The sequence below is a fragment of the Bombina bombina genome, chromosome 2 (genome assembly GCF_027579735.1).
Source record: "Bombina bombina isolate aBomBom1 chromosome 2, aBomBom1.pri, whole genome shotgun sequence".
NCBI classification, from domain to species: Eukaryota; Metazoa; Chordata; class Amphibia; order Anura; family Bombinatoridae; genus Bombina; species Bombina bombina.
In genome coordinates this window covers 66,525,270-66,551,671 of record NC_069500.1, presented here as the reverse complement: position 1 = coordinate 66,551,671, position 26,402 = coordinate 66,525,270, and the positions used below count along the sequence as shown (strand labels likewise).

General features: G+C 37.8%; 1 protein-coding gene and 1 long non-coding RNA gene across 2 annotated transcripts in view; one reads left to right on the top strand and one right to left on the bottom strand.

Annotated features, from left to right (window-relative positions):
• The window catches only part of LOC128648435 (uncharacterized), a 28,608-nt gene extending 16,410 nt beyond the window's left edge, over positions 1-12,198 (top strand). The window contains exons 2-3 of the long non-coding RNA XR_008400597.1: positions 8,726-8,899; positions 12,104-12,198. This is a non-coding gene — a long non-coding RNA (uncharacterized LOC128648435). The remainder of the gene's footprint in view (positions 1-8,725; positions 8,900-12,103) is intronic.
• CTIF (cap binding complex dependent translation initiation factor) overlaps positions 1-26,402 on the bottom strand; it is a 621,404-nt gene that overhangs the window by 144,382 nt on the left and 450,620 nt on the right. The window lies entirely within an intron of this gene.

Genomic DNA, 26,402 nt, shown 5'->3' with positions numbered 1-26,402 from the left:
CTCTACCTGTAAAGCCTCTTCCAGAGACTCAAACCAGTACGCCGCAGCAGCAGTGACAGGGGCAATGCATGCAATGGGCTGTAGGATAAAACCTTGTTGAATAAATATTTTCTTAAGGTAACCTTCTAATTTTTTATCCATTGGCTCTAAAAAAGCACAACTGTCCTCAACAGGGATAGTAGTACGCTTTGCTAGAGTAGAAACTGCTCCCTCCACCTTAGGGACTGTCTGCCATAAGTCCCGTGTGGTGGCGTCTATTGGAAAACATTTTTCTAAAAATAGGAGGGGAAGAGAACGCCACACCTGGTCTATCCCATTCCTTATTAATAATTTCTGTAAACCTTTTAGGTATTGGAAAAACATCAGTACACACCGGCACTGCAAAGCATTTATCCAGTCTACAAAATTTCTCTGGCACTGCAATGGTATCACAGTCATTCAGAGCAGCTAAAACCTCCCTAAGTAACACGCGGAGGTGTTCAAGCTTAAATTTAAATGTAGAAATATTAGAATCAGGTATCTTTCCTGAGTCATTAACATTACCCACTGACTGAAGCTCTCCTTCCACAGCTTCTGCATATTGTGAGGCAGTATCAGACATGGTTCTTAAAGCGTCAGTATGCTCTGCATTTTGTCTCACCCCAGAGCTATCTCGCTAACCTCTAAGTTCAGGTAGTCTGGCTAATACCGCTGACAGTGTATTATCCATGACTGCCGCCATGTCTTGTAAAGTAAACGCTATGGGCGCCCTAGATGTACTTGGCGCCATTTGAGCGTGAGTCCCTTGGGCGGGAGTCAAAGGGTCTGACACATGGGGAGAGTTAGTCGGCATAACTTTCCCCTCGTCAAATTCCTCTGGTGATAATTTTTTTTAAAACAGAATATGATCTTTATTGCATAAAATGAAATCAGTACATTTGGTACACATTCTAAGAGGGGGTTCCACCATGGCTTTTAAACATAATGAACAAGGAGTTTCTTCTATGTCAGACATGTTTAAACAGACTAGCAATGAGACTAGCAAGCTTGGAAAACACTTTAAATCAAGTTAACAAGCAAATATAAAAAAACGGTACTGTGCCTTTAAGAGAAACAAATTTTGTCAGAATTTGAAAAACAGTGAAAAAATGCAGTAAATCAAACAAAATTTTTACAGTGTATGTAATAGGCTAGCAGAGCATTGCATCCACTTGCAAATGGATGATTAACCCCTTAGTTCAAAAAACGGATCAAAAAAACGAAATAGACGTTTTTTAACAGTCACAACCAACTGCCACAGCAAGCTGTGGTCCTACCTTCCCCAATAAACGACTTTGGAAAGCCTTTGAGCCCTTTAGAGATGTCCTATAGCATACAGGGGACTCCTGAGGGAAGCTGGATGTCACAGTTTGTAATTTTAACTGCACCAACTGTAACTTTTATACTATAACAGTGGAAAGCCTCAGTAAAACTGTTTCTAGTCAAAATTTAAGCCAGCCATGTGGAAAAAACAAGGCCCCAATAAAGTTTTATCACCAATGCATATATAAAAACGATTAAACATGCCAGCAAACGTTTATATTGCAATATCATAAGGGTATTACCCCTGGGAGTAAGCATGATACCAGTCGTTATTAAATCACTGTATTCAGGCTTAACTTACATTAATCCGGTATCAGCAGCATTTTCTAGTGTTTTCCATCTCTATAAAAAATTATAACTGCACATACCTGATAGCAGAATAAACTGCACGCCATTCTCTTGCTGAAGTTACCTCATCTGTGTAATCCCCTCAGACATATGTGAGAATAGCAATGGATCTTAGTTACAACCTGCTAAGATCATAGAAACCTCAGGCAGATTCTTCTTCTATTTACTGCCTGAGATAAAATAGCACAACTCCGGTACTATTTAAAAATAACAAACTTTTGATTGAAGAAAATAAACTAACTATATTTAACCACTCTCTCCTACAACATCCTAGCTTGTTGAGAGTTGCAAGAGAATGACTGGCTATGACAGTTAGGGGAGGAGCTATATTACAGCTCTGCTGTGGGTGTCCTCTTGCAACTTCCTGTTGGGAATGAGAATATCCCACAAGTAATGGATGATCCGTGGACTGGATACACCTTACAAGAGAAAATGCTAGACAAAATGATGTACTCAAAGCAAATATTAGCCTAATAATAAAATGCAGAAGTTTTTTTTTGACATTACACGTGTTATATAAATATTTAAAAAATATGTATAAAGTTTAGTTTCATTTGAGTAAGGAGAACCACCATGTTTTAACCAAGTTTTTGTTGTTCTTATGAGATCTTTTCAGCTGAGGCCTATTAAAGGGATATGAATTATTTCATGATTCAATTAGAGCGTGCAGTTTTAAGAAACTTTCCAATGTACTCCTTTTATCAATTTTCTTCGTTCTTTTGGTATCTTTATTTGAAAAAGAAAGAATATAAGCTTAGAAGCTGGCCAATTTTTGGTTCAGCAAGTGGGTAGCGCTTGCTGATTGGTGGCTATATTTAGACACCAATCGGCAAGTGCTACCCATGGTTCTGAACCAAAAATGGTCCGGCTCCTAAGCTTACATTGCTAATTTTTCAAATAAAGATACCAAGAGAAGAAAAATTGATAATGAGTAAATTAGAAAGTTTCTTAAAATTGCATGTTCTATCCGAATCTTGAAAGTTTAATTTTGACTAGACTATCCCTTTAAGGACAATTATAGATGAGCTGAAAAGTAAAAATCTAAGAGAGTTTAGCGTCCTTTAATTCAACCACATCATCAAGGGCTGAAAATACCCTTTTAGTCCAGGACTAATAAGAAACTGCAGCAGATGAGTAGTAAATTAGGCATTTTCCTATCTTTAGCACAGAGTAGATGAGTAACGTTTTCCCCTTGACCTCACTGAGAACAATAATACTATGGCCTGTGATCCTTAATATAAGTGCAATAATAAAATGCTCTTATTGGTTCCAGCACTTTATTATTTCACTAATCACCTTTGTAACTGTGCATTAACCTTGCAAAGGGATTAAACACATAGTTAAAGGGATCTGAAACCTAAAATGGATCTTTCATGATTCAGGTAGCACATACAATTTTAAACAACTTTACAGTTTAGTTCTAGTATCAAATTAGCTTCATTCTCTTGGTATCATTTGTTGAAGTTGCAGCAGTGCACTACTGGTTGCTAACTGAACACATGAGTAAGCCAATGACAATTGGTATATATATATATATATATGCAGCTACCAATCAGCAGCTAGAACCTAGGTTCTTTGTTGGCCCTGAGCTTACCTAAATAAACCTTTCAGCAAAGGATAAAGAGAAGGAACCAAATTAAATAATAGAAGTAAATTGGAAAGTTGTTTAAAATCACATGCTCTTTCTGAATCATGAAAGAAAAAAAAAAGGGTTTCATGTCCCTTTAATTAAAATAATCTACTTCAACACTAACATGTCCCTTTAAATCAAGAACTATGCACATTTTATAGATAGTAACATGACAGCTTTTCAGCCCTTTTTACCTCTTCTTGCGCCCCATAAATCAGAAACATTAGACTGTAACTGCTATGATGAAGAGTTACTAAAATCTACTGCAGATATGAACAACATATTTATATTTTTGCTCTAAGCCTCTGGAGTTAGCGGCTAATGTTCTGTCGACTGTAGAGATCCAATCCTCACAACAGGCGGAGGCCGCAGCAGACACGGAGCTTGCTGAATCTGCAATTTACCCCTAGGAATGCAAATAGCTTCACCGGAGGAGGCAGCGTGCCTGTCAAGTGTCAAGTAACACCTTGCATTAACCATACCCCTCTCACTTTCACACTCCCTCCTAGTCTGTCATTTAGATATTATGACCAGGAAAAATTGAAGTGAATCCAGTAACCTCTGCGTGAGTAGCAATACAGATTTGTGGCCCTTGGCATACACACCACAATTAACCCCTTGGTTGCAAAACATAGAAATGCATGGTAGCTCTCTCTGGAAACCAAGAGGTTAAAGTGAAGGTCAATTTTGGCGAATAAGTGCCTGGTTTTTATAATCCTATTAAAAACAAGGGAACTTTAATTCATCATAATTGACATTTCAAGCGTTTTCTTCAAAAACTTACCTTTTAATCCTGAAAGCGGCTCTATCGATTTCCCTAGCCGTCGGAAGCCTCTGTTTCCGTCAAAAAATGACGACTGGCTTCCTGCAATCACAGCGTTCCCCCCGGGGAGATCATGGCCTGAGGGAACGCCATGATTGGATGAAGCCAGATTCGTCATTTTGAACCCGCAAAGAGGACTTGCGACGGGCAGAGGAAGTGCTGCATCGGCTCTCAGGATTAAAAGGTACGTTTTTGAAGAAAACACTTGAAATGTCAATTTTGATGAATAAAAGTGCCCTTGTTTTTAATAGGATTATTAAAAACCGGGCACTAATTCGTAAAAATTGACCTTCACTTTAATTCTTTTAGATGTTATCTCACAGCGCTCATACTGTTCCCAAAGAAGCTTTAAGATAATGGGGTACCTAGCTGCCCCTGAAAATAATGTATAGTAGTAGTTGGATATCAAAAAGCGCCTAACTAAAGGCTATGGGAAATGGGTCTAGAAGACAGATATTCCTAGCATACATATACATATATAAGTGACCAGTGCAAAGTGGTTATATTAAACAAATTTTGCTAGTTTTATTTGACAAATACAATGTAAAATTAAAATTTAAACAATATAGTTAAACATGGATCCATGTGTTAAAAACATTTAATAGAAGTCTATTTATAAATGACAATCAATAATCGTATTAAAATCATGAATAAGTTGACAAATTTTCTGATTAAATTACAGGAATTGAGTGTGTAATATCACCAACCGGTTAGAGTCGTGAGATTGATTAAAAAGTTCCTAGTCTTTTATTTTATCCTCTTCTTGGAGTGTGAAATAAGTAAAAGCGATGTGAAAAAAGATGCGATGAAAAATATCTATCCAGATAGTTGAAAAATTCAAAATTCCATTCAGTTTCTCGCAGCATCCCTAATGAGTGTCAATTTTAATCAATTTCTAACAAATTTTTAACGGATTTATTAACTAATTTAATTATATTAATGAATTTTTAATGAATTTGAATTTTAATTCTATTAGTCATTTTTATAGCATTTTTTTTTTAGAAACTTTTATAACAAATATAAGAAAATAGCCTTTTTGTTCCCATGTACACCAAACATTCCTCCAAAAGTGGACCAGAATACCCAGATGCGGCTATATCTGATAGGCTATATTTAATTATAGCATGAATTAATTAAAAGCAAAAAATACTATTTATAATCCATCTGTAGTGTTTTTTATCTATCCTAAAAATATGACTGTATCTGAACGTAAACCATTTTTTAATTTTCAACTGTTAATATTCAGATTTTTAGCGTTTTAATGTTTAGGATTTTTAATGTTCAGGATTTTTAAATGTTTAGATTATTGCATGTTTAGATTATTGCAAGTTTGCCATTTTTATGTGTTTACAACTTTCACTAAAATGATGTTTCAATGTCGACCCTAAAACCGATGTAGATAACAGAGTAAATGTAACATTACTTTCATTCATATTTGAATTAGTAGCCAGCCTAAGCCTTACAACACATGTTATTATACCGCCAAACAGATACCGGAAGTATCGGCATAGAAACTGATACTGTTAGCAAACCACCGGAAGTGACGCAATACGTTATGACATCACTTCCGTTTCCTCCGCCTAACAATAACATCCGGTCTATCGACTGGAATAGCGGAATAAATACATTGATAAATTTAAAAGATCGAAACAAGTATACAAATAATCTGATAATACACTGCTTGAGAAAATATGGGAGTAGATTGTAATACAATCAATATCAGGGATATACAAGATAAATAAGAAAGACTTCCGGTTCACGCTAATACAGCGTTTTTTGGCGCGAAAATTACGGTCTTTTAATTGGCTTAGTATGCCTTTAAATAGCCACCATAACTCACCCAAAATATAGTCTTGATAAAGGCCTAACTAAGAGGCCGAAACGCGTTGACAGCAACTGGTGAGCAACATTTTAATATTTTTATTACATTTGTAGCATTATTGCACTATGTCATTTCTGTTGTTTGCAGGTTTTATATAAGGATTGAGTCTATATCACAGACCGAATACCTCATGAATAAAACACAAACAACAATCACCTACTAAGGAGATTCCCAGAGGGAAGATTTCCATCAGTCACCATTTACTTTATACCACAGTGAACACAAAATAATTTATTGGATACGATTTTATTGGATACAATTTATTGGATATATTTGAACACAATCTTTTCACAATCTTAATTTTTATTTTTTATTTATCTCTTCAAATTTTGGACATTTCACAGTTACAAAAATATTTTTGGAATTAGAGCACAAAGACACTTTTGGACATTAATTTTTATATTTTTTTATAGACTTTTTGAATTTTTCAACTATCTGGATAGATATTTTTCATCGCATCTTTTTTCACATCGCTTTTACTTATTTCACACTCCAAGAAGAGGATAAAATAAAAGACTAGGAACTTTTTAATCAATCTTACGACTCTAACCGGTTGGTGATATTACAAACTCAATTCCTGTAATTTAATCAGAAAATGTGTCAACTTATTCATGATTTTAATACGATTATCGATTGTCATTTATAAATAGACTTCTATTAAATGTTTTTAACACATGGATCCATGTTTAACTATATTGTTTAAATTTTAATTTTACATTGTATTTGTCAAATAAAACTAGCAAAATTTGTTTAATATAACAACTTTGCACTGGTCACTTATATAAGTGGAATTATCATTTATAGACAGCTAGGAATATCTGTCTTCTAGACCCATTTCCCATAGCCTTTAGTTAGGCGCTTTTTGATATCCAACTACTACTTCACTTTAATTCTGCCCAGCTGCCTGATCATTTCATATTCCAGTTGTCTATATCTAAAAGGGAAATAAAGATGTGAATAAGTAACATTAGGCTCATCTCATCAGCCAGTCACACAGCAGCTCTCAAATAAATCACCAATCCTCTTTAAAGGGACATTATACATAAACATTTCTCATCATGTGTGTGAAAGACCAACATTTACATTTTTAAAGGGACATGAAACCCAAAATGTATTTCTGAAATTTGTTTGTGATTCAGATAGAGTATACAATTTTAAACAACTTTCCAATTTACTTCTATTATCAAATTTGCTTCATTCTCTTGGTATCCTTTGTTGAAAAGCATATCTAGATGGGCTCATGAGCTTGGAGCTAGCAGCTGATTGGTGGCTGAACTTTTATACCCATTGTCATTGGCTTAATAATACGTTCAGCTAGCAGCCAGGAGTGCATTGCTGCTTCTTCAATAAAAGATACCAAAAGAAATGAAGCAAAATGGATAAAAGAAGTAAATTGGAAAATTGTTTAAAAATGTATATTCTTTCTGAATCATGAAAGAACATTTTTGGATTTCATGTCCCTTTAAGTTGAAGGTAATACTGCAGTATTGGTTTTGTACTTCCTACTAATCTTACTGGTTGATAAGGAAAACTGCCCCTGCTTTATTGGTGAAAAACGCCTCTGCTATAAAGACAACAAAATTGATTTATTCAGATCAGGAACATATAATAAAAACTGTAACACATTATAGCTGGAATATGCCCCAGTCTGACAGATTTAGTAGATATCTCCTGCTTTGATCACAATTAACCATGAATGTAACAAGATCTCTTGTTTAACTTTTATACAAATGTCTGCACGTCACTAAGGTATTGCATCATATCTAACATAATGCTTTCTAAACCAGAACAAGAGGTCATGATCTAAAGCTGGCTCAGGAGTACTCTGATGAGCCATTTCAGTAAACCCAAAATGTTTCTTTCATGATTTAGATAGCGCATGCAATTTTAAGCATCTTTCTAATTTACTCCTTTTATCAAGTTTTCTTTGTACTCTTGCTATCTTTATTTGAAAAAGCAGGAATGTTAAAGTGATGGTAAATTTCAGACTATAAGAATGTTGCAATAAAACATGCATTAGTTTTCAAGTAAAACCACGTCATTTTTTTTAATGTATATATATAATATATAATGTAAGGGTTATAATCCTAATTGGTATTGTCTGTTCCTCCGCCCCCCTTCATTTCCTCTTTTGGCTGGGATATATAGAGCTGTCACATCCACTCTCTAAATAGACTATCTAAGTGCTTTAAAGGGGCTGGGCTTGAAGATTGTCATATGACACACTTGTTGATTGGATGTTCACTGGAATTGTCATAAAAAAAAAAAAAATTCATCCATGTGGGCCAGCACAACATTGTAAGAAGCATTATTATATACACTAATTTAACCCTTTCACAGATGGATTAAAAAAAAAGGTACACATATACTTTTTTTTAATAGCAAAGATAACATTTATGGTATTTGATTATTTAAAGTTTACCATCACTTTAAGAGGGTGGCTGAGTCTTGAAATAGGCTTTTCACAAAGGTGGTAAGGACAAATTCTGTAAGGGAATTCAGTGTCTTTCCCTGGAACACCACCTGGCTGATTTTATTGACCTCCAGGCAATAATTTAAGACAATATTAAAGAGACATTACACACTCATTTTTTCTTTGCATAAATGTTTTGTAGATGATCTATTTATAAAGCCCATAATTTTTTTTTTTTTTAAATGTATAGTTTTGCTTATTTTTAAATAACATTGCTCTTATTTTCAGACTCCTAACCAAGCCCCAAAGTTTTATGAGAATACCGTCAGATGCCTACTGCAGCTTGCTCCTGTTTGTGTAAAGGGTCTTTTCATATGCAAAAGAAGGGAGGGGGGTCTTATTTCCCACTTGCAGTGGGCTTTCCAGCTACCTTTTCAACAGAACTAAACTGAGAGCTTCTAAGTAAGTTTTTAAACAATTTTATACTGGATTTTTATATCAGTATCTGTGCATCTTATTCTTTATAGTAGTGTCTATTACATGCAGTTATATGAAAATGAGTGTATACTGTCCCTTTAAACTAATGCACTAATATTAGTATTTTTTTTCAATGTTTTCAGCACATATTATTAAATCAATTTATGCTAAACTATGCAATTAATTTGTGCTTTGGATAGCTTAACGTTTACAAATATCAACATTTTTATGGTATTACACTGCCCAAACCCGGCTTCTTCATAAACACTGGAATTCATAAAAGCCCCATATATGCATTAAGCTATTAAAAGTATTAAAGGGACATAAAACCCAAATTTTTTTCGGTCATGATTTAGAAAGAGCATGCAATTTTAAAAAAAAGCTTTCTTATTTACTTCTATTATTTAATTTGCTTCATTCGCTTGATATCCTTTGTTAAAAAAGCATATCTAGATAAGCTGCTGATTGGTGACTGCACATAAATGCCTTTGTGTGATTGGCTCATCCATGTGCTTTGCTATTTTTTCAACAAGGGATATCTAAAGAATGAAGCAAATTAGATCATAGAAGTAAATTTGAATGTTGTTTAAAATTGTATTCTGTACCTGAATCATGAAAGAAAAAAATTGGGTTTATTGTCCCTTTAAGCTCATACATTAGATGGAAATTTGTGCACTGATGGGCCTTCTTGTTCTTCTCTGCTGTCAAAATCAGTTTCTTTCTTTGGGTTCCCCAAAACTCAGATTTCTGCTCAGTATTTACCTGCCCTGCTGTATAACCCTAAACCTCTTGCTTCCAGCCAGTCTGCCAATGACACCTTCATTTAAAGGGACATAATACTTATATGATAAATCCCTTTAAAGTGATGCAGCATAACAGTAAAAAGCTGACAGGAAAATATCCCCTGAACATCTGTATCTAAAAAAAGGAATATATTTTACCTCACAATTTCCTCAGCTCAACAAAGTAAGTGCTCAGTTATCTTTCAGTTACTGCCCAGCTGCAAGTAAGAAAATAAATGAACAGCAGCCAATCAGCATCAGCAGTGCTGAGGTCATGAACTGTTTTACTGAGATTTCACTTAACTCTCGTGAGATTTCATAGTAAACTTCCTTAAACTGAATAGGGAAATAACATGAGTGTGCATGAGGCTCACTTCCTTGCAGGTCCTGGGACAGACATACTGATTTGCTGCTTAAAGTCCTTTACAATGGGGTGTGAATACTTAGGTCATTTTGAGGTAAAATATCTTTCTTTTTTACATAGAGATGCTCAGGTGATATTTTCTAGTCCGCTTTTTACAGCTATGCTACATCACTTTCAAGTGTTTCAACATTTGGGTATCATGTCCCTTTAATGGTTTCACTTTCTATACTTTCACATGCCCAGCTGTCTGTATATTAGGCCTTAGTACTCAATGCCCAACATCACAAATACAGCCCTTCTGCTAATTAATTGTTTGCCTTAAAGGGACATTAACACTTTTAGATGGTAATATAAAATGATAAATTGTATTTGTATAAAAAAAGTCTGCAATATACTTTCATTATTTCTTTTGTCCCCGTTTCCTGTAATTCCATTCTAAATTGTGAGCTTTTCAGTTCCTGTTAGAAATGGAAGTGCAGAACACTGTTATATTCCACACAGTCATTGGCTGCACACTCTAGTGACCTATTTATACCTGTTCTAATTGGCCACAGCAGAGAAGGTAACCTAAGTTACAACATGGCAGCTCTCATTGTTTTATAAACACTAAAACTTTAAACTTATTTTGTCAATATTTAAACAGCTAATGAAACTTTATAAAATGCATCTACATGTTATCCTCAGACTAATATTTTATTTGACTGCATCATTCTATCTAGCATTTATTTAGTGTTTAATGTCCATTTAAATGTGTGTGTTGTATCTCTCTTGGTAATTTAATATTTACACCTTCTGTAATTCAATTACCCATATCTGATTCATTCCTTACACTTTCTGCCCAGGACTTACAGGAAAACGAAACCCAAACAACTTCTATTATTTGCTTCTTTCTTTTGGCTACATTTGTATAAAAGCATACCTAGGTAGGTTCAGGAGCTGCCGATTGGGGGCTGCACATTTATTCCTGTTGCCATTAGCTTACAATGTTTTCAACTAGCTTCTAATAGTGCACTGCTGCTCCTTCAATAAAAGATACCAAGAGAATGAAGCAAAAATCAATAATAAGAGTAAATTGGAAAGTTGTTTAAAAAAATTCTGACTCATGAAAGAAAATGTTTGGGTTTCATGTCCCTTTCAACTGCTTTCACCACAAACCTTATTAGCCAAGAAATTACTTTCTTCAACCCACAGGACCTTCATCTCTGGTGCCGGTCACCCACCTGACGTTTTGTTTACGGTCAATTCTTAAATCTCATGTCTCATCTCAAAATACTACACACAGCACCACACATAACTACTCTTATTACCAATCACACAGTACTGGCATGCTGCTCTTAAAGGGACGTAAAGTCTTGTCTAATTTATCTCGTCCTTTTGGTATTATTTTGTTAAAAACAGAGCTAATTTCCATGAGAGCATACTGAAGTATGACCAGGAGTGTGCACCTGTCAAACTATATGGTAGCCATATAAAAGGCACATGCACTCTCCTGAGTCTACCTAGCTTTAAGTAGTCTGTTGTGGCTGTCATGGAGAGAATCTATGTTTCAACAAAGATATCAAGAGAAGAAGGTACATTTTTATAAATGTAAATTGGAAATACATTGCACACTCTGAATCATGAAACTTCAATTTTGAGCCTTAGGGGCCAAATTATCATAGTGCGAGCGGACATGATACAATGTAGTGTATCATGTCCGCCGCACATCGATAAATGCCGACAGCATACGCTGTCCGCATCGATCATTGCACAAGCAGTTCTGGCCGTTAGCAGGGGGTATCAATCAACCTGATCATATTTGATCGGGTTGATTTCTGTCTGCTGTCTCAGAGCAGGTGGACAAGTAGAGTAGTATGCCTGAATGTTCGCACGGAAACAGGGGTATCGAGCTCCATTCGAGGCCTGATAATTTGGCCTCTTAATAATAAATTAAAAGGACATGAAACAATACTTTTCTTCAGATAGAAAACACAATTTTAAACAACTGTCCAATTTACTTCTATTATGAAATGTGCTTCGTTACTTTGTTATTCTTTGTTGCAGGGACAGTACTGCACTACTGGGAGCTAGCTGAAAACGTTGGGTGAGCCAATGACAAGGGGCATATATGTGGAGCAAATAATCAACAGCTGCTCCTGAGCCTACCTAGGTATGTGTTTCAACAACAAAAGTAAATTGGAAAGTTATTTAAAATTGTATGCTCTATCTGAATCATGAAAGAAAAAAATTGTGTCTCATGTCCCTTTAACATTTTGATTCTCAGCTCATAAAACAAGCGGATGTTTAGCTGCATGCATTTACCCTAATACGAAACGTGTTTTCCCTGCTATCTCATATCATTCTGCTCGACACTCAGTTGGTATTTTTCAATCTTATTTTTCAAAGTTTGCCATAAAAGACGGCGTCTGTTGTTCATTTACACGCCACAGATGCTAGATATGATTGATGCTTCAATTACATCAAAAGAACAAATAAGTCAACTGACAGCAATGCAAAACAATGGGTGTTAAGCAGAGTACAAAAAAAATAATCAAGAACGTTCTAGTTAAAAGTGAAATGCAGATTGGAGTCATTAAAGGGACAGTAAACAATTTGTAATTACAAGACATTTCTGTTGTGTTGCTAAAGATAGAATAACATATTAGCCAACTCTAAACTTTTTAAAACAAATTAGCATTCTCTATACTGCAATTATGTTTTAATAGCCAAACATCACACACCATCATTTGCCTTATTTGGTGGAGCCAGTCTGGTCTTTAGCACGGACAACAAGGCTATCCCTGGTCATAATGTTAATATATAGTGCTTTGCTTTGTATTTGTTATCTGATAAAGCTAATTAGGGACAGCTATGTAGCAGGGTTAGGCTTGAGAAGTCAGCAGGATGCATTTCAAGATCTGAGAATTAGAAACGGCTCAATTTTCAAAAACTAAATTACATGAAAAAGGAGCAAAATAAAAAATGCAAATATATTGCAAAGTTGTTTAATTATGCATAACTAAACATTTAATATTTAAATCTCAGGGTGTTAGTAATACTGGTTCTAGTACCAGTTATCTTTCTGTGCACGAGACATAAAGAGCAAACGTCTGTATACCTTAGCATCTGCTGCAGATACTGTGCACAGTACAATAGTATTTATAAAACAGTGACAACTTTTATTAGACGTATTGCTAATACCTTAGTACTGAAATACCCTTCTAATAAAAACTGTATGCCGATGCTCTATTTTGAACTCTAATCTGACTTTAAGGCTTTAAAGAAAGTAATTTTTTTTATTTTTTTCCATCGTTTTGACATTTTATCTGAACATAACCATATTTTGTGTTTCTTTAAGACCACTTTCTGCTATCCGTTTTCACTCCCCAGAGATCTCTTTGGCTCTTATACAACAGACATAGAAAGTAAAGCATATATCAGTGGGGTGCCTATGAAATACTAGTGCTGTGTACCCCCCTATTAAGCAATAGCAGATGGAAAGGGCAATGCAGAAAGAATTAGCCAATACTTTTTCAACCAAAGATTATACTTTAATTATTTATGCCATAAAAATCTGCCCAAACGTCTTAAAACCCCTTTTTTTTTTTCCTGTAGTTTAAAAATCATTTTATAATTATACTCACACTTTTTCAAAATAGCAAAACATTGCTTTTTCAAATACAAAGCTAAAGGAGTTAATTTCTGTACATTTAATACTCTACAGCTGGTATAAAAAGTCTTAGGAAGCACATTAAGAGGAAATCAAGTTTATAGTACAATGTCCCTTTAAAACTCTGGTTATGCATTTCAAAATGTATTTAAAGGGATATAAATTATTTCATAATTCAGATAGAGAATACAATGTTAAATAACTTCCAAATGTATTTCTATCATCTCATTTGTTTCAGCTAGCTCCCAGTAATGCACTACAGACAGTTCAAAAGGTAACAAGGGAACAAAGCAAATCAGATAATAGACGGAAATAGCAAATTCTGGGTTTCATGTCGCTTTAAAAAAAATTCAGACAAAAAAATTATAATAATTTGATATATGTAAATACTGTTCTTTCAAATACATTATAGAAATTTTTAAACACAATGTCCCTTTAAATCGGCGCTTTCAAAATGCCCATGAAGCCAGCTCTCTAATTAAGAAGGATCTAAATTTCCCTTAGGGAGACAGGTTTGGAAGGTCCTGTTTCCTTATAACCAGTGGTGCCTATGTAAGTCTAAACTCGCGCAACTGCGCTTAACCACATCACAGAAACCTCAAAGCGATCATAACAAATAATATATAAACTAGTAAAAACTTTCCTTGTCAAGTAAAATGTTCAGACCGTTGGAATAAAAAACAGCAGTTTTTTCAGCCCACTCCTTTTAATTGCTGTAGAAGTTCACAGCACATAATTCCTATTACACATCTCGGTATCCAAGCACGGCTGTGAAGTCAAGGTTCTCAGTCCCCTTTTTTTCGCCAGGTTCATGTTTGTTTTTAAGAATAAGATTCTCACTTTTGATATTTGCTTTGGGCGGAGGACGCGTGTGAAAAGGAACAAAATATTTTTTCAATAAATAGAGAGAGAAATGTGTTAAGTATCAAAAAGTTATGTCTTCAGGTTCAACCGTACACTGCGTGGTTTAAGAATTAACTGGGGAAAATAAAAGTCTGCTATAGAAAGCATCTAAAGCGGCTAAACTAGGGCAGCCATGTACGTTGTTAAAAGGAGAATTAACTCTAGAATCTGTACTTCTGTAATGTGTGCAGTCTACCTTACGCTTATTATGGTTGCTAGTATGTTGCAAACCTTTATTAGAAAAAAAAGTCCAATATTGTATTAAATGTTTACAAGTAACATCTTTCCTCTACTTACAAACTGGTAATCATCACTGGCTTTGTATTTGAAGTATACATGGCCACAAGAGAGCTGTACACATTGGGCCAGATTACAAGTGGAGTGGTATTTAATTCTCCCGCTCAAGCATTGACTCTGCTAGAAGTAAGCTTTTTGCGCACGTCGGGTAGCGCTTGTATTACAAGATGAAAGTAAAAAGTTTTCACTTGCGTGCTAACCCAATGTGCGTAAAAAGCAGAACTTAGAATAGTGCACACACAATAATGTATTCCCCCATAAAAGTCGACAGAGCAAAAAAACTGGGGGGAAAAGAGAATACCCTACTCGCGCGCAAACCTGATTTCAAATTCTCAAGTGCGCTAACCAGACATGAAAATATTAATATTTCACATTCCAATGTTCTTCACATAGAAGAATATGTTATATTTATTCATAAATACATATTTCTGTGTATATATATATATATATATATATATATATATATATATATATATATATATATATATATATATATATATATATATATATAATGTATGTTTTTGTTTGGCACAAATATATATTTAAACCTATATATAGATGATTATATATAGGTATAGATATATATACAGATATATATATATATATATATATAGAGAGAGAAAATAACTCATTTTGTAGTTCATTAACAAATCTAGACAGGCCAGAAAACTTGTTTTTCCCACAGAAAACCTCTGAATTACATTTTTCCTATGCAGCAAAGGATTCTGGGTAAGATATGCAAATGAGGTTCACAATGACACACTTTTTTACTTTTAAGTCTGCTTTTCAGCAGATTCCCTTTACACCAAAGCATCGGTGTTCACACAGCTTATAAGCTTAACTAGGGTTAGTGCAGCGATTCATAACCATCCCAGGACAGACTGTTTCGTGGTTTTTGCCATTTATCAGCTGGGAGAAGGTTTGATTCACTGCTGGGTGAAGTTGATTTCTGGACAAAATACAACAACATTTAACATTGTATTTTGTCCAGATATATATATAGGAACATCTATTTAAAAATACATTGAAAATATTCTGCTACATGCAGAACATTAGAATGTGAAATATTTATAGTAAATACACACTATAACACTTTATTAAAAATGAATATTGGATAATTATGATTTTACATGTTTTCACAAAGGGCATCAATGAACACACACATATATATATATATATATATATACACATATAAATACATATGTACATATATACAGTATATATATATATATATATATATATATATATATATATATATATATATATATATATATTAGGGATGCAGTGAAATTTTGGCCGCAGAAACATGCAGCCGAAAATTGCATTTTTTTTGTTTTTTGTGTTTTTTTGCCTGTCATTTTCGGTAAAATATCGGGGGTTTTTTGTTTTTGTTTTTTTCAGTTTAATTTTTTTGCCTATTTTTTTTCGTGGTAAAATTATTGTGTAGCATATTGTTTTAAAGGGACAGTCAACACCAGCATTTTTGTTCTTTTAAAAGATAGATAATACCTTTATTACCAATTCTCCAGTTTTGCATAACCAACACAGTTATAATTATACACATTTTACCTCTGTAATTACCTTGTATCTAAGCCTCAGTAGACTGCCCCCTTATTTCAGTTCTTTTGACAGACTTGCATTTTAGCCAATCAGAGCTGTCTCCATGGTAAATTCACGTGCATGAGCTCAATGTTATCTATATGAAACACGTGAACTAATGCCCTCTAGTGGTGAAAAACTATCAAAATGCATTTAGATTAGAGGCGGCCTTCAAGGTCTAAGAAATTAGCATATGAACCTCCTAGGTTTAGCTTTCAACTAAGAATATCAAGAGAACAAAGCAAAATTGGTGATAAAAGTAAATTGGAAAGTTGTTTAAAATTACATGTCCTATTGGAAACATGAAAGTTTTTTTTGGACTTGACTGTCCCTTTAAGATATTTTTTGTCCAGTTTTAGTGTTTTACTTTCAGTACGAGTGTGGTTATTTTATTTTATTGGCTTGCAGGTTTTCAATTCGGATTAATTCATTGGTCTAATTATGCAAAAAAAAAAAAAAAAAAGATATTTTAAAATAATAAAAAAAAAAAAAACATTTTCGGTTTTCGGGCCAAGTGCATCTTGGATTTTCGGGTTCGGTCCAGAATTTCAATTTCGGTGCATCACTAATAAATATATATATATATACACACACACATACATTTAAACATGTATATGTGTGTATCTCTATGTTAAAGCTTTGACTGCCTTTTTTTCTCTCTCCAACACCTGAGACCTTAAATCTTTGAGCCCTTAAAACTTTTTTTTTTATTAGATAGTGTTATTATGAGTATAATTATGTAATGTATCTTTGATGTGTTTTGTGACACTTTTTTGTTAAAAAAACAGTTTACCAGAGCTCTGAGGTCGAGCTATCCCGACGAGCATTAACTTCAATTGCGCTCATGTTTACTTTCAACTTGTAATACAAGCCGAAAAACCCGAAGTGCACAAACACCTGCGATAAACCCCTTTTCACTCACTCCACTTGCAATCAGGCCATTATGGGGTAAATTTGGTAAGCTGCATTCTCAGCTTTTGAGGCTATGAGGAGCATGAGCAAATCTGCAGACACAAATTCAAGAAGCTGAAACTGCTTCTTTCGCATCTCCTCCTCTGCAGAACTCGTGCTCATTCGGATGATTAACAAGCCCTTGTCCCGCACTATTGGTTGTGTGAGAGTAGGGGGCGGCATTGCACAATATCGCCACATGCAGCATTGCCAGTGGCGACTGCACGTGGACAAGTTCTCTACTTGCAAACCTTTCTCCCTGCAATCATGATAAGATTGATATTTTGCACTGTCGAAGCATCTGAAAAACATAAATTATGCTTACCTGATAATTTCATTTTCTTCTGAAGGGAAGAGTCCAGGGCCGGATTGGGCCGCCGGGATACCGGGAAAAATCCTGGTGGGCCAGGCCGGGCCTGTATGTCAGTTGTCACAAACATAGACTGGCCTGCTTTATTCCTTTTTTTCTCTCCATTAAATAAATATTGGAATTTGCTGTCACCTTCCTGCTATTTGTTACTGCTTTATTCCTCACTATAGTCATCTCAGCTTCTGATTGGTTACTTCTTGGTGCCTGCCAGCCTCTTGCAGCCAAGACCCATTCCTTTTCTTATTGGCTGAAGGTACTGGTCTCTGCTTCTCAGCGCGACTTCTCATTGGCTGCTCTTGCGTTCTGTCAGTTTGCTTAGGGGCATGGCGGGTCTCCGGAGACCTTTAGTGGCTTGAACTTCTACTGCGGCTGCCGTGAGCTAATGTAACGTCTGAGGTGAACAACGATTTATTATTATTGTATTTTTGTATTACATGGTTAGTTTTATTTCTTTTTTTTCTGCAGTGGTTATCTGTAGCTTTCAGCAGGAGGGTCCGAGTCCCAAGAACAATACGAGTAAGTCAGAGGGGTTATCTAGATATCTTTTATTGCTCTTATGCTGTGTACAAGGTTAATGTTAAATTATATTAAAACCCCCCCACAAATAATAATTCTCAATCTCATTTTATTTGTAGAATTTGGCAAATGCTTAGGAAGTAATGCGTGCAATAACGTAGCCCAGTGGTGCATAGAGTGTAAAATATTCACCCCCAGGCAGCTGTCCATCATACATGGTCTAATATACTCTTTATTATAATACTTTATATATGAACATTGTTTATACATTGTGCTGATTCACAGTGATAGAAACGATATCAAGTTATGTAGCTCATACATGCTAAAATAATATATGAATTACCTGAAATGTAAGTCTGCCTGAATTGTTTATTATCATTTATTTGTATAGCATTCCAAGATTCTGACAATGAATTGTGTTTGCAAAACATGTGGTTGCCATGATGTAAACCTAATAAGAGTTCTACAGGCTGCTGTGCTAGGCATAAGCACTGGACATTTACGTTTTGTAGTGTATGCATGGGTATTTTGTATTTTATGTATAGCTGTTTTTTATACAATGGGAACAGGGCCAGAACAGGGGGCGAGGCTGTGATGGAGGGGGCGTGGTCGGTCTATACAAATTTCCAGGGTGGTATGATTTCCCAGTCTGGCCCTGGAAGAGTCCACAGCTGCATTAATTACTTTTGGGAATTCAGAACCTGGCCACCAGGAGGAGGCAAAGACACCCCAGCCAAAGGCTTAAACACCTCCCCACTTCCCTCATCCCCCAGTCATTCTGCCAATGAAACAAGGAACAGTAGGAGAAATATCAGGGTGAAAAAAGTTACAGCCACCTCAGAGATAAAAACACGGACGGGCGCTGTGGACTCTTCCCTTCAGAAGAAAATGAAATTATCAGGTAAGCATAATTTACGTTTTTCATCTTAAAAGGGAAGAGTCCACAGCTGCATTCATTACTTTTGGGAAAACAATACCCAAGCTAGAGGACACTGAATGCAATAATGGGTGGGTACAAAAGGCGGCCCCTTTGAAAGGTACCACAGCCTGAATTACTCAACACCCAAAAAAGAAAAAATAAGTACAAATGACACAGAGAAAAACCCAAGCCCAGGTAACTACACATCAGTTACACCCCGGCAAAGCTGAACTAGAGACCACTCAGACCCAGAGTCCGTCAGGTCCAAACAACCTCCGAAGCGTCTGCCCCATGGGACACGACACCCAAGAAGGCTAAAGATAAGGACCGCATCTGCCCCCCAAAAGGGAACCTGAGACCAGGAAATCCAAAGGAACTTTTCCTACTTAACACCTAAAAGCAACCCATGGTTGTCTTTACAAGGCAACGCCCAGGGAGACAAACTCCCTAGAACACAAGGACCCAAAAAGAAGTATCCATACACAGGGAACATGTCCTCAAAAGGACTTGAGGAACCCCTCATGTCCCCCAATCCCATACAATACCCTAAGGTACTCCAGGAGTCCCCTGAAGCTCCATAACATATCTAGAGCTGGAGGCTAGATAGGCCGAGACAGCAGGAACAGGATAAATATCCCAGCAGCTAGAACAGAGCTCTAGCAGAAAAAACTCAAAACAACTGAATAGGACTCTCAAAGACCTGTCTCTAAAAGGGAGGCTGACCCTATCGCTAACTCAAAACCTTCTAAAGGCGCGTCAAGCTAGTTAGCATCCAGACAAAAGCAAGTAGCTGTAACTGGATACACTATCACTCAGCAAATCACTGTGGATGGTTCCAACTGTAAACCACCAAGGGCGTACAGCCTACCGAATAGAGGTTCCAATAAGCGCCCCCCTCCCGGCACCTGACTCCGGTAGAAAGAAGGACATCCAAAGTCCTCCCTCAAGAAAGGGACAACAGCAGAAATGGTCAACACTGCGTAGAGTAACCGATCCCTAACCTTCCCTTCAGGATAACGGTCCCAGTCCAAAGGCTAGTCCAAAGATCGAAGACAAGAGTCCCAGACTACAGGAGAGAAGAGAGGATCAACGAGGAACAGAATCCCCTGTTAGACCGCTGCTACAAACGGCAATTTTACAGAGACTCAAAGAAACATTGTGCTTGGATACGAGACCCCCTACATGCAGTCGTGGACAAAAAAGAGCACACTTCCCAAGGGAAGAGTTCCAGCAAAACCCTCAGCATCCATATATTGGATATACGTAGTAGAAGCCCCCAGGGGAGCAAAACCCTCAGTCTCCTGCTGCAGGAACGGAGGAACCAAACACTACATCACAGCTCCCCTCCCAGGAACCTAAAACACAGGAAGGGAAAAAAACCATGCAAGGCAGGACCAAGGACCCCCAGGACTCCATGATACGAAGGTAATTCTGAACCCAGAGAACCCAAACCTCACTCTGAAAAAGAAGGGAATGAACAACGTAAAAAAAAACCCTACCATAGTGGTGATACCCCTCAGCCACATCGCCAACCCAGTTGAAAAGCACCTAGAGTCTACAGGAACATTGTGAATGCACCAGAAGACAGGTAGGGGCCTGTCAGAAAGGCCCAAGCCACACTCACAAAGGCATCTCTCACAGAGCCCCAGCCACAATGAAGAGGGCTCACGGGACCACAAATTCAAGTGAGAAGCGAACTGTCCCACGAAACTACAAATGAAGTATCTAGGAAAAAGGGACAACTGCTTGACCCTCGAAGGGCTTCCCTCCGTATCCAACTTAGACACCGCTACTGACAAGCCCCAAGGCTAGCGTAACATCGAGGACGCAACATACCCGAACGGCAAAGACCATAGTCCGACTGAGGGTATTAGCTGAAATAGATGACAGTCAGAGAGCTTGAAAAAGCTATTATTCAAGGAAAACTACCTTGAGCCGGCGAACGGAGTTGCAACTCCCACAGAAGGCAGGGAACTCCTGCATACCACCTCTCAGAGCAACATGACTCGGAAAAGAGAAAAACATGCCCACACACCCGATCAGACGATCTCCCCCCCAAAAGTGGGGAAGGACGAAGCTCTGTCATTGCAAGAAAAAGCGCATTAGGCTAACGAGTCAGCGTCCGGAAGAACCTCGAGTGAAAACCCAACGTTAATTACCCAGCACATCAGACCAAACAGGTCACACACATCTCCCAACTTCCATTTAAAGGAAAAAACGGTTCTAAGTCTCGGGGACCTGAAGAACCTAGAGTCGTCTGCAGAAGCAGAATCCTAGCCTAGACAAATAGCCCGATCGACCACCCTTAGAGTGATACGCACAACCCTCCATCCAGGGAAGTTGCATATAAACCACAGGCCTCATACATCAGAAGGATCCAAACCCGGAGTCCATAGAATAGGCCTAAAGGTATCCTCAGCACCTCGAAGGTGACTTGAACCCTGGTAACAGCTGAAAAAGCGCCCAACCAGTACCAGCCTGGTATAAGAGCACTCTGGAACCGTTCAAGGTCCAACAAAATTTGTCCCGAAGGATCGATAAATGAACTAGAAACAAAAATTCTAATATTCAACAAGTGCGCAACTGCCGAAGGAGTGCCCACGCGACCACGAGTCACAAGTATCGGTTCCAAAGAAGAACATTCATAAAACGAAATCTAACAGACCTGAGCTCAAGGAAAAACAAATTAAACACATCCATCTGGATCAAAAAATAAAATGAAAGGCAGCACCCATCGGGTGGACGCCCAAGGTGAATAAGAACGACAACAGGACCAGCCGAGTAGAGGTCCCATCCACCCAAGTTCAGAAAAGGAACCGAAAAACATATACAAATTAAAATGATAACGTTAAGGAGATTGGCTTCATCCCCTAACGTCATATACATTTTGCCATCCAATTTTTAGGCATCAGATCCCTCTGCCCAATAGGACTGGAATCCTCTAACATTGCCAAAAGATGTCTTAACAGAACCCTAAGGCGAGCCAGCAGAAGGCAAAATTATCCCTTGCCGAATCTGCTGGGGACCTCGGCTCCGAGATTGGGGCCCCTGAAGCCTCAGGGGCCAACGTTTCCCCGGGAGGCTGAACTGAATCAGGCGATCCCACGCTCGATGGGCCTAGGTTAACGGAACACGGACAGTATCGGATAAATACTTTACTTGGGAGATATAAATGAGACAGTGCCATAGAAATGGCCATGTGGAACTGTGCCGTAACCTCTGGCGGAAACAAGCCACTCTCCGGAGAAGGAGTGAAGGCCATAGGGACACCTGTGTGTGTAGCCGGGAAAGGGTCTTGGGCACGTGCCTCACGGGTTATAGAAACCTCGGACGCGGATGGCTCAACGCACTCTAAACTCCTAGACTCAGACAAAGAGAGTACTCTAGAACGGCACCCGGAACATAACTGATGGACATTAATTACCAGGGCCATTTCATATTCATCACAAGACACATACTCTGTATCGGAGGCATCCGTGTTGCGCATATCAGAATCCTCCATAATCTTCAGATTACAAAAAGAAAACTGTCACCCTTTGAGACCCCCAATGGCTGGGGCACTCACCACCTCCTGTGAACCAGACCGCCCACGAGCTAGACTCTCTCGGTCGCACACAGTCAGCATACGGAAGTGAAAACAATGTAACCGCACCCGTCATAAGGTGCACCATGCCAGTCACAAAAGGGCACATAATCTGGAAAGACTGTGCAATTAAAAAAAGGCCGTTATGTTCCGTAAACGCAGTGAGCATAAGTAAAGCTACACATTTGCAGATATAAACATATAACAAACATGATTAAAAGTCCCCCCTGTTCAATAACCCCCCTCAGGAGATATTAACCCATGATTCCTTATTAAGATTAAGATAAAAGGAGTCCCACTGGGACCCTACCTTGTTTTGTTAACATTAAATTCACATATCGAAAATAAAATTAAATGATCTTACCGGAATCTACGCCGTGGAACAGGAACACGACCCTTCAAGTGTGACAGATAGTAGCCTCACTTCTGACATGGACTTGAGTGAAGAAAGGTAGGCAGCGAAACTCGTCAACGCTGATTACCAAAGGAGTTGTTAATATGAGTCGAGATGGTTTCGCAGAAGAACCCCCCCTGCATCTCTGGACTCTAACTTTCATCCATGCTCTCAATGAGAGGCTGACAGGATTACTTAAAACTCCAGTCCCATTGCGAAGAGTACTACCCTCCATAACAGACTATTTCGAACTTCTGACACTTCTCTTCCAACCTCCTGTGACGAGAGGCAAAGAATGACTGGGGGATGAGGGAAGTGGGGGAGGTATTTAAGCCTTGGGCTGGGGTGTCTTTGCCTCCTCCTGGTGGCCAGGTTCTGAATTCCCAAAAGTAATGAACGCAGCTGTGGACTCTTCCCTTTTAAGAAGAAAAAGACTGTGCAGCTGAACACTATAATCAGTGAAGACTTTACAGTTCATGCTGCTGCAGACATTTAACCCCTACAACACAACAGTGAATTACAACATTTAGTTATTGGATACAGAGTTCTTCAAACAACGGGTCATGACCCATTACTGGGTCACAACACCATGTTTACTGGGTCGAGACTTGTGTGTGTGGTGTGTGCATGTGCTATATGAGAGTGTGTGTGTGGTTTGTGTTGTATGAGAGTGTGTGTGGTGTGTGTTATATAAGAGTGTGTGTGTGGTTTGTGTTGTATGAGAGTGTGTGTGGTGTGTGTCTGTGTTATATGAGAGTGGGTGGTTTGTGTTATATGAGAGTGTTTGCGTGTGTGGTTTGTGTTGTATGAGAGTGCGGGTCTGTGTTATATAAGAGTGTGTGTGGTGTGTGTTATATAAGAGTGTGTGTGGTGTGTGTTATATAAGAGTGTGTGTGTGGTTTGTGTTGTATGAGAGTGTGTGTGGTGTGTGTCTGTGTTATATGAGAGTGGGTGGTTTGTGTTATATGAGAGTGTTTGCGTGTGTGGTTTGTGTTGTATGAGAGTGCTTGTGGTGTGTGTTATATGAGAGCGTGGGTCTGTGTTATATAAGAGTGTGTGTGGTGTGTGTTATTTGAGAGTGTGGGTCTGTGTTATATAAGAGTGTGTGTCGTGAGTGCTATATGAGAGTGTATCAAAATAAAGTATGTCCCGGAGTCGAGAATGATGATAAAATAATCCTTTATTAGCTAGACTTCAGAGTGTGTGCGGTGTGTTGCATGAGAGTGTGTGTGGTGTGTGTTGTATGAGAGTGTATGTGTGATGTGTGTTGTATGAAAGTGTGTGTGATGTGTGTTGTATGAGTGTGTGTGGTGTGTTGTATGAGTGTGTGTGGTGTGTGTTGTATGAGAGTGTGTGGAGTGTGTTGTATGAGAGAGTGTGTAATGTGTCGTATGAGAGTGTGTGTGATGTGTGTCGTGTGTGATGTGTGTCATATGAGAGTGTGTGTGATGTGTGTCATATGAGAGTGTGTGTGATGTGTGTCGTATGAGAGTGTGTGTAAATTGTGTCGTATAAGAGTGTGTGTGATGTGTGTCGTATGAGAGTGTGTGTGATGTGTGTCGTATGAGAGAGTGTGGTGTGTGTCGTATGAGAGTGTGTGGTGTGTGTCGTATGAGAGTGTGTGGTGTGTGTCGTATGAGAGTGTGTGTCATTTGAGAGTGTGTGATGTGTTTTGTATGAGAGTGTGTGTGATGTGTGTTGTATGAAAGTGTGTGTGATGTGTGTCGTATGAGAGTGAGGTTTGTGTTGTATGAGAGTGTGTAGTGTGTTATATGAGAGAGTTTGGTGTGTTTTATATGACAGCGTGTGTTGTGTGTTGTATGTTGTATGATAGCGTGTGTTGTGTGTTATATGAGAATGTGTGATGTGTGTCGTATGAGAGTGTGTGTGTCGTATGAGAGTGTGTGTGTCGTATGAGAGTGTGTGTGATGTGTGTCGTATGAGAGTGTGTGTGATGTGTGTCGTATGAGAGTGTGTGTGATGTGTGTCATATGAGAGTGTGTGTCGTATGAGAGTGTGTGATGTGTTTTGTATGAGATTGTGTGTGATGTGTGTTGTATGAAAGTGTGTGTGATGTGTGTCGTATGAGAGTGAGGTTTGTGTTGTATGAGAGTGTGTAGTGTGTTATATGAGAGAGTTTGGTGTGTTTTATATGAGAGCGTGTGTTGTGTGTTGTATGAGAGCGTGTGTTGTGTGTTGTATGAGAGGGTGTGTGATGTGTGTCGTATAAGAGTGTGTGGTGTGTGTCGTATGAGAGTGTGTGTGTCGTATGAGAGTGTGTGTGTGTCGTATGAGAGTGTGTGTGATGTGTGTCGTATGAGAGTGTGTGTCGTATGAGAGTGTGTGATGTGTTTTGTATGAGAGTTTGTGTCGTATGAGAGTGTGTGTCATGTGTGTTGTATGAAAGTGTGTGTGATGTGTGTCGTATGAGAGTGTGGTGAGTGTGTCGTATGAGAGTGTGAGGTGTGTGTTGTAAGAGTGTGTAGTGTGTTATATGAGAGAGTTTGGTGTGTTTTATATAAGAGCGTGTGTTGTGTGTTGTATAAAAGTGTGTATGATGTGCAATGTGTGTCGCATGAGAGTGTATTTGATGTGTGCTATATGAGAGTGTGTGTGGTGTGCGTCGTATAAGAGTGTGTGGAGTGTGTTATATGAGAATGTGTGATGTGTGTCGTATGAGAGTGTGTGTGTTGTATGAGAGTCTGTGTGTCATATTAGAGTGTGTGTGATGTGCGTCGAATGAGAGTGTGTGTTGTATGAGAGAGTGGTGTGTTTTATATGAGAGCATGTGTGGTGTGTGTTATATGAGAGAGTGTTTGGTGTGTGTTAAATAAGAGGGTGGTGTATGAGTGTGTGTGTTTTATTACCTTTTACAACACTTACAAGTTTGGTTACAATCAGGAATAAAGTATAAACACATTTTAGTCACTTTGTCAAAAATTGCAGCTATCTTGTATACTACTTCAGACATTTACAAACCAAGCATAAAAATAGGGTCGTGAGAGGTATTTTGTATCATTGTACTGGGTCTTGGGGAAAAAAGTTTTAAAGAACCCTGGATTAGAATGTCCCTTTAATTACTATTTCTGAATGAGTAAAAAGAAATTATTTGCATTTAACTCAAAGCAGTTGCAAAACCAAGGCTAGTGCCAATGTATAAA